Consider the following 9,821-nt stretch of genomic DNA (forward strand, 5'->3'; position numbering starts at 1 on the left):
AACAATACTTTTCTAAGAATTACTCCAAGAACAACTCACAGATTTCCACGGAATCTGAACTCCTGAAAGTCTTCACTTAGAACATCTCTTAGAAAGGACTAAGCCTCTTCGGCTGAATGCAAGATACGTGAATCCTTTCTGCTAATACATCAAGGCAGTCACTACGGTCAAACATTTGAAAAGGATTATCTACTTTCGAAATTATCTTTGTATTGTATCACGAGAAAAACTCGCAGAGCTCGACTGAAACAAAGCACACAGAAATCCATTTGTATTATCTTAAAACCAAAGATAAAACAGGACGTCCTGCTGACCCACAGAACAAATATCGGGCCGGTATCAGAATTCAAAGCTGAAAAACTGAAAACAGAGAGAATCGAAACCTTTAAAGAAAAATTCATCGCTTCAGGGGTTCGATATTTAGATCGAGCCTTTTTCCAGGTCGACGCGATACGCTCGCATTAAAATTGATTCCCGGATCCGGCGTTTCCGGTGCAGTTCCGGTACGCTGCAATGCATCGACGATCGACTGTTTATCTCGACGGTGTAAATATTCGTCGGTTCAAACAAGCCGAAATCACGTATTCGGCGGTGCCAACCTTGGTGGAATAAAATATAAAATCAATTTATATCCTGGCGGGCGTGCCGCGCCAGTTTAGAAATGGAAATCAAATAAATTTGAATATTACCGGCTGACCTATTTCGCGGCCCTTTTTCTGGTGCACAATGGCCCCGTAGCCCGGCCGCTCGCCTTCATTAAACCCAAATTAAATCTGTTTCCGCCTTTTTGTTCGTCGAAATATTAAATTATTTGGGCGAAAAAGTCGCTCTCGTTTAGTTTCAACAAAACACCTGAGAGACAGCCGAATTCCGCCGATTGGACTGTCAAAAGCAAGTCGCGAGAGATTGTCCCAGCCGGTTTTATTGCCAACGTTTCAATCGCGATCGGCGAAGAAGGGCACGAATAAATATTAAACCGGATTATTTTAAGCCGTATAATTTTTATCGTGCGGCGTATACGAACAACAATAACAAGACCAAATAATATCAAAATAATACAGCGCGGGCGTTTATTTATTTTTCATCCTGTTTTATTTGCGTTGGGAAATTTGCGATGTTTAATCATGTTCACCGCGGGACAGCTTCGCGACTGCACCAAATTGGCGGCGGGGGGCTACGCCGCCCCCGGGATCGGCACCACCCGGCAAGGTCTGGCCGACTTTACAACTCGGGACGAAATAAAAAATGCACTAATTGCGTCGCGCGATTGGAAAACAAAAAATGAAGAGGAAAAAATCCGACTGTCATCATTTTTTTATTTGACGATAAAAATTTTGTTCGTTTAAAATGGACGAAATATAATCGTTGCAATCTATCTGACGCTAGAGATAACTAAAGCACGAACAGTTTCGCGATTTTTAAATGGCCCGGCGCATCCACCATTTCTACGTTTCATACATTTTTAAAAATTAAAAACATTGCCGGAACTTTACGGTTATTTTTTTATTTTTACTTTATCCCATTTTAAAAAAGGCTGTAAAACACTATTTTAAATTCCATGTTCCTCTAAAAACAACTGAAACGTCATAATTTTCCTTTTTAGATAGTCGCATCCACCCCTTTTAGATTTCATTAATTCTTATAATTAGTATCCAAAAGAGACAATTGTCGTTTTCGTAACAGATTTCAGTTTAAAACATTTACAAAATAAGGGCGTTACACCGGATGAGATCATTCTATAGAGAGCTCAGATATCAACGTTTTATTCTGTTAAATAGCACAGCGCATTCAACATTTTTACAATTTATAACAAGATATCAAATAGCAAAAGTGTATACTCATAGTTTTTGTTTTACATTTTATTTTAAAAAGGATAATCGCTATTTTCAATACAAGTGAGCAAAGTAGTACATTTAATCACGAGTACGGAAGTTGGGCGTCTGAGCCGAAGGCGAGGACCCCAACTGTACGAGTGATTAAATGCACGTTTGCTCAGGCGTGTTGAATCCGATTTTTTCCATGATCATAAAATAGAGGCGCGGAATCGAAATTTTGGGTAGCATTTTTTTGTCACTTTTTGAATTTTGAGTTAATTGCAGTAAGTGTATTTAAATTATCGCTTTCACCTGCTGCCTCGCCTGCTGCCTACCCCTTATTATGCCGCAAATCACTATTTTTTAATGTAAATAAATCAAATTGACAAAAATATGACAAGAGTAAAAAATGAGGGAACTCACGAATACAGTTTTTCACAACAAAACGTGGATCAACAAAATTCCAAACAAAAGAGGTTATGTTGTCAGGCGTTGCGTGTTTGTGATTGGGTTACTGATTTTAGTTTAATCAGTGATACCAACGCAATGCATTTAGCATGAATTTTTCCAGAAGTTTACCCCAAGCAATTTCACGTATTTTCGTCAATTGAAATCTAAATAACAGGTAAAAAATTTAAATAAGTCAAAAATAAGACAAGCTTTAGTTATTAATATTCAGAAAGTATTTTAAAAACAGATTAAAAAAAACTTTCAGTACAACAATTTTGGCGCCCTCTGTCGCGAAACATTCACTTTGCGCACTAGTGAGAAAATACCATTTCCTCACTAGTGATTCAATTGCCATCTTTGCTCACTATTTTCAGCAAAGGCCACTGAAATTCAATGATCATGAAAAAAGAACATTAATCTCGAAAAATAATTGAATTATCAGCAGTTTTCTGATTGACCCGTCGCAATCACCATTTTTGCATTATTTTTGAAAAGTTATTAAGATCAGCGAGAAATTAAATTAAAGGCTTCCTTTTTAGAAAATGTATTCCATACAATGTTTGCTTTCAATCTAGATCTGAAAATAAGTGAAATGTCAGAAGCTGTCGCACCCACCATGTTTCATCATTCATCTTGTTAAAAAGCCTGTAAAACACAAAGTTATACTCTAAAGATGAAATATCAACATTTTATGTTTTTTAGCTCAGCTGATTCACCGTGTTTGTACATCACGTACAGTAAAATTGCTAACAAAAAATACAAACTTATGGTCCTTGTTCTACATTTTGTTTTAAAAACCTGTAGAACAAATGTTTACATTTTATTTATCTAGAGCGATAATTTAAATATCGTTAATGTTCTCATATTTAGATGACCCACGAATCCACCTTTTTTTTAAACAATTATATCAATCATAAAGACATATTCATCATCTTGTACCAAAAAATTACACAATCACAATATTTACACTGCATCTAGTTCTAAAAATGACTACAATGTCAGTAATTTTCTTTTTGAAATTCCAGCTACCATTTTTACAAGGTATTTCACGAGTGATAATGAGCCCGACGGAACTGAAAATGCAACCCACAATACATTTGCAAAGTTAACGTGGATTTTTTTGATCCAAAAAACATAAAACATACAGATTATCTATAAATGAATGTGGGATCCTAGTAGGCGCTGAAGACTCTTTCACTAGAAATCTAATCTAATCTAATAATGTTAGTATGATCTACGACATGCAACCCTCAGAACAAATTGGGAGAATGAAATAAAAATAAAACAATGAAATGCATTATAGTCTCAACACTCTCAACAAATTACGTGTTCTAAGGAAGCAAATGCGGCTTTCGGGAATTAAGTATAGATGTAAAGTCAGTACTCCACCTGAAGTTCTTAAAGTAATTCTTGTGGGGACGCATTGTCCTCACTCGTTGATCACTCAACTAACAAATTCTGTCAAAACAGTTCTTATTATAATATCGATTGACCGTAAATTATTCCTTTCAACATAAAATCATTATTTCTTTCTCTCGCTGTATGATTCAATATTTTTACTTTATTTCCTTCATGTTTTCAATTCTCCACGCTCCGCACTCCGACACCACCCTGTGGATCATCTCGACTTTTTTTAATTTTCCACGTCCCGACAGCACAAACGGCCGCTCCGTTTTAGGTAAGTCGCAGAAAGTCGATCGCCGAGTTCTGCTTATGCGACAACAGCTTTAAGATTGGACCGTGGCCAATATCGGCCAGAGATGACACGTTCGCCGCTATTTACTGTGCGAGTGAAAAGAAAAAAACTTCAAGAAGCCAACTGGAAAATGTATCGAAGATAATTCCAATTTTCGCAGAGTGAAGTTTTGTTTACATCGGAACTTTTCGGCGTTCTTTCCCCCAGAGATGAGATAGTGCAAGAAGTTGAAAACCAGAACACCAGAGATAATCAATAACGGGAAAATTTTGAATCGGCTTTTTTATGTGACGACGTCGAACTTATACGACGCCGTAAAAGTATCACGACGGACTCGGGGAATTACCCAGATTTTGATCTTTATTCGGGCGCAAAGTGGGCAGAAAAGGACCCGATGGCGGCGATAAGAGGAGATAAGACTCTCAAAGTAATAATAATAATCTGCAAGAAAGAGTTTCTTGTTTTGTAGTGTTGTGCGATAACAGCGGTCCTGAGGCAGAGCCTTGCGGCACACCAACAAAGAGTGGAAGTATCTGATGTAAACAGAAAACTGTTTTATGGATGGATAGAGATGCGATTTGTGAAGAAGGAAGCGATGCAGAAAGAGTGCGAGGGTTAAATCCGTCAATCGGTGTGACCAGCTGCGGCGTGCGGCTGGGGGTGGCGTCCCCGGCGATTTTTTGTCGACGGCTAAGTCCTGAGGCGGTTGAAAATCCTTTGTTTAATTAATGTCTAAAAATTTTGTAACGCAATAAAACTGGTTCGAGGCAATCGTTAAGCGGATTTCCAAAGAGTATGATTAAAGTTTGATAAAGTTTTAACCTAGTAATGCTGGTATAAATCCTTTTAAACTAAAAGGGACACGGAAAGCGTTTTTCAATGGAAGATTATTATTAAAAATGCCGGCAGAAAATCGATCCGAGGAGGCGGCCGGCGTAAACAGGCCGTATTAAGCGCTCCGGCGGGGCCATTCCTGATGTTCGATTGATGGCATTTCCGGCAACAGCTGTAAGTTTTATTATCATTCTGGATGCTACCAGATGACAAATGTTCGGCCGTGCCGTTTTTCGCCCAGAACCGGCTGCAATTGCTGGCGATAAATTCGTAGTCGTGGTGCCCCTTTTTCCAGGGCCGCAGATAAGTGCCGTTTAAACGAAATTATTTTCCAGGGGCAGCCTTTATCGCGACTTGATGGTAATTCGGATTTTACGGCTGCATTTAATTAGCGCAAAATCTGCGACTACGGCTCCACTAATGCTCCTATAGGCATTTCGAATTAGTCGACGCTCTATTCATCAGACTTTTCCTTAAGCCGCCTAGGCCAAATCCTCCACGGGAATTTTTAACCCGGAAGGATTAGATCGTTCGGCGGCCCGATTGATGTGCGAATTACTCCGGCACGACTCTATTCTACTACTCCCCTTTCTCACCCACGCAAACCGAACCGAATAAATTGTTGTTACTCGATCTTTTATTTTGTCCCCAGTTTGTGCGATCAACTTTGGCAAAAAATAAACCGACACAATTTCACCGGAGCCACTCTCTACTACCCACCTTCTATACTTACAAAGGAAACTTTGCCACGTAAGTAAACTTTGTCAGTAGCGGCTTTAACCAATCTAACTTTAATTCGTGTAACTCGAGCTTTATGAAAACGCTCCCAGCTTATTCACAAATAGACGCCAACCAACTAAGTCGGCAAATTCTGACAGCTTTTATGCCGCCCCTCGACTCACCCCGCCAATACTCTCACTGTGCGACATCTTAACACCTCTCCGAACACTCTAATGTTCAGTTTACACACTAGACACGCCCACTCGACCTCTCCTCCAGCGGCCATCGCCGCCCGACCAATCGCGCTCGCTCTCCCCTCCGGCGTCCATGCTCTCCGACCAATAGCAATCATTGCCGCGACGTGACCCCCTAGACAGCCCCCCAAGTTTGTTTTTTTGCATGATTATCTCCGCGTGGCTCGCGACGGTCCGCGTGGAATTTTCCGTTTGGATTAATGCATCCGAGATAAATCCATTAGCGATTCGCATTGTGATGTCTCGTCGGTTACAACGCAATTTACGGTGCGCCGGGGGCGGCGTGGATCGAAGCAGCCTCCATAAATTCGTTCCGCTGCTTGTACACGACAAGATTCAAAAACGACAGAGCCGAGGACCGAGCACAATGCGTCTTTTGTCGGGGCCGGGGCATCCCCGGATCCCCACAAAAGCGAAAGCAAACGTTTGGCCAGCTGAGCTATTGTGCGGCGACCTTTAGAGGGTCGTAGAGACGAATGTGTGCGAGAGGAGAAATGCAAAATTTTGAATGAGAGCTCGCCGGAACAGAAATAACGCATTAGGACGAGTCTAACCTCAAAGAAAAAGTGTCGAGAGATTTTTTACTTTTGGTTGGTGTGGAGAGCTACGAGTCTTGATCCAGGTGGCGCTGTGCGCGCCTGAATTACGCCCAGGTACTCGGATGAGTGTAAAATTGGTGGTTTCGCTGTTTCCCAGCAGGCTGTGAAAAATCGCCGCTCCCGACGCCGCCTAAATGGGAGCACGCCTTAAGCCCGACGCACACCATAAATCCGTTCGTGTAGCGAGTGCGCGACGGGGGCACAGCTGTTCGGATGTGGCAGTCCCACAGTGCACACACACTTATTTCGCCATTTGAAACACCGGCGAACATTATCTGCGAGACTATTAATCCCGCTCCTTTGTTGCGAATGTTTTTTGGTGGGCGTCGTCATGGCGACGACTTCCGGTTGCTTGGTAACGCCGAATGCTTCTCTCCCTCTTCTCTCTGGGCGAGAGTGTGTGTTTGGTGCGCGACGCAACGCCGACGCAAGACACCGTTTGTTTTGTACAATTGCATGAATGATGAATATGTATTACTCTTGCCGGGAGATGATTTTCTTTGTTGGGACGACGCGGCCGTGACCCGGAAAACGCGCAAGGGGGACGTTCCGCGCCGCCCCCGCACGGATTCCGACTCGGCCAGCCCGGATTCGAACTTCAAACGCGACTTCTAAAAGAATTACGGCCGCCGGGCTGAAACCTCGCTTATTGGATTTGCCGATGACTTTCCTAATAATTCCTCACAGGTCAGGACCCACGCAGACACGCATTTGCGTGCGCACCGCACATTTCACTCAATCGGAAGGACCTCGTCGTCATGGCGGACGGAGGGGAGGCGACTCCGCCGAGAACAGTGCGGACGGTGGAAGGGGCAACCAATTAATGGCGGACGGAGGAGAGGCGACCAAGGGACTGTGAAGGGGAGGCGCACTTTTTGCGCTAGGTTCTTGTCGGATAACAGACGACGGCGCTGGCGGAATCCGGAGCTCCGTACCGCTCCCCGGAGACGCGCCCGGAGCGGTAACGTGCGACGCTTCCGCTATGATGGAGCGCTGGGGAATCAGAAATGAACTCCTGCCGGCCGCCAAACTTATGTAAACGCGTAACGAACTGTCTGTCTTCAATAACGTAACGAGCTCGTTAGTTTGTTGCTGCGTTGCATCCGGCGGTTGAACGCTACTCCAAACAAACCTTGTGTATGTGTGTCGAACGGTACACAAAACGGATACGAGCTATTTGATTTCGCGATAAATTCGCTCCTGAAACAACGAAAACAAACACCGGAAGGTGGCCGCCATCAATAAGTTCGTTACATAAACCGAATAAAACGTCACGCGCCGATTATTTCACGAATTAACCGCAACTCGTGACATTATCAATGATTAACGCCGCCGAAAGTCCAACCGGAACGGTTAGGCCTCATAAAACGACCAGCGAGAAATGGCGGGAGACGAATGGCCGCCGGAGGGGAGGGCGCTGGCGATGACCGACTAGGGGGAATTAGTCAGGACGATTCATTGCTATTTCCTTTACTAAAAAGGAGTAAAACACAACAACAAATGCACTACAAATTGTATTCTTATATCTTCTGAAGATGAGAAAGTTTTACAGCACGACAAGGACAAGTACTTTTGAAAGCCCCTGGAGCAACATTTTTAGAACATCTACCGTACAGTCCTGACCTGGCACCTTGTAATTTCTTTTTCTTCTTCAAGTTAAGAAACAAATTAGGGTTTGCGACGTCAAAGTCCCAGTAAACAAGCTGAAAGTTTTAAAAGCTTCTTAAGCAACTCTGAAAGAGATGAATTTTTATTTTAATGACTAGATTCGTCGCAGATATGTCTGTATTGATCTAGTTTATGAATACTTTAATAAATAAAAGTAAAAATGTTTCGTTGAAGACATTTGTTGGATTAGATTTTTGTTCATCCCGGCGCATCCACCATTTTTGTAAACTCCATGGTTTTTTCCGTTGCTTTGTAATGTCAACAAAATTTAAGATTTTACTTAAGGAGAAAGAAGCGCTGTCCAAAGAAGATGAAATTTTCCTTCGCTCAAAAATGGTTTCACATTCTGATAAAAATAATTTAAAAAAAAATTAAAAATCTTGTTGAAAAGTTTTGTTGTATTAGGATAAAGAGAGAAGAAGAGAAGACGAACCGGCGGGAAAAAGTTCAAAGAGAAGGTGAATAAAAAGGTAGATGGACAAAGAAAACGGAAACCGGAAAAAAGCACAAAGGGGAAAATCGCTATCGAAAGAATACAAATGGGAAGGTCGAGGAGTAAAAAGATAAAAGAAAAAGGAGCTACCGGGGGAAGAATAATAACAGGGGTGAAACTGGGGGTTAAAGAAAAGCGACAAGAAAAGGGAGAAGAAGAAAGATGCATGAAAAGAAAAGTTTATATATGCAATAAATGGTGGAAAATAATGAAAATATACAATAAAGAGGTCAAATCAACAAGAGAAGATGGCAGGACGTCTGAAGAAAGTACGAACCCATTCAGAAAGAGTGCCAGAACGGGAAGATCTCCAAGTAGAAGCGAAGAAGGAGATCAAAGCAAGGGAATGGATAATGAGATGAAAAACATGATTAGAGAGACAAGAGAGGATACCGAGGGAATAAGAGAGGAGAATAAAGTACTAAGAAAGGAATTAGAGGCAGTGAGAGAGGAGAAGGGGGAGCTAAGGAAAGAATTAGAGGCAGTGAGAGAGGAGATGAGAGGAAGAGAGGGAAAATGGCATGCGGAGAAGGCAGATTAGATGAGAAGGATGAAAATGATAGAGGAAAAGATGGAACAAAAAGAAAAGAAGGGGAGGAAGAATAATGTTATTATAACCGGAATAGGAGGAATAAGAGGAAATATAGAGAGGAGGATAGAAGAATGGTTAGAAAGGGAGATAGGGGTGAAAGTGTACGTCAAGGAAGCATTTCGAATAAATAAAGATGATGCTGGCAGAAATAGAAAGTTAGGAGTAGAAGAAGAACATTATACTAAAAATAAGAGTAAGTTGAAGGAAAGAAAAGATTTGACAAACCAAGAAAGGAAAACACAAAAGAAGTTAAGAGAGGTGGCTAGAGAACAGAGAGATAGAGGGAAAAGGGTGAAAATAGGATAAACAGATAAACGGGGAATGGATTATATGGGATGAGAGAGGGGACAAACTGAAGAAAAAATTTTAGAAGAAGGAGAGAATAAGAAAAAAGGTACAAAAAGAAGATGAATAAAAAAGGTGGATAGACAAAGAAACGGAAATCGGAAAAGAAGCACGAAAAGGAAAGTCGCTACCGAAAGAGTACAAATGGGAATGTCAAGGGGCAAAAAGAGAAAAGAAAAAGGGATGAGCTACCGGGGGAATAACAACAGGAGTGAAATTGAACAAGAAAAGGGAGAAGAAGAAGGATGCATGGAAATAAAGGTTTATATAAGCAATAAATGGTGGAAAATAATGAAAATATGCTGTAAAGAGATGAAGACAACAAGAAGACGTGTCGAAGACGCACTGAAAGAAAA

This window comes from Tenebrio molitor, chromosome 2 (assembly GCF_963966145.1).
Source record: "Tenebrio molitor chromosome 2, icTenMoli1.1, whole genome shotgun sequence".
Classification (NCBI taxonomy): Eukaryota; Metazoa; Arthropoda; class Insecta; order Coleoptera; family Tenebrionidae; genus Tenebrio; species Tenebrio molitor.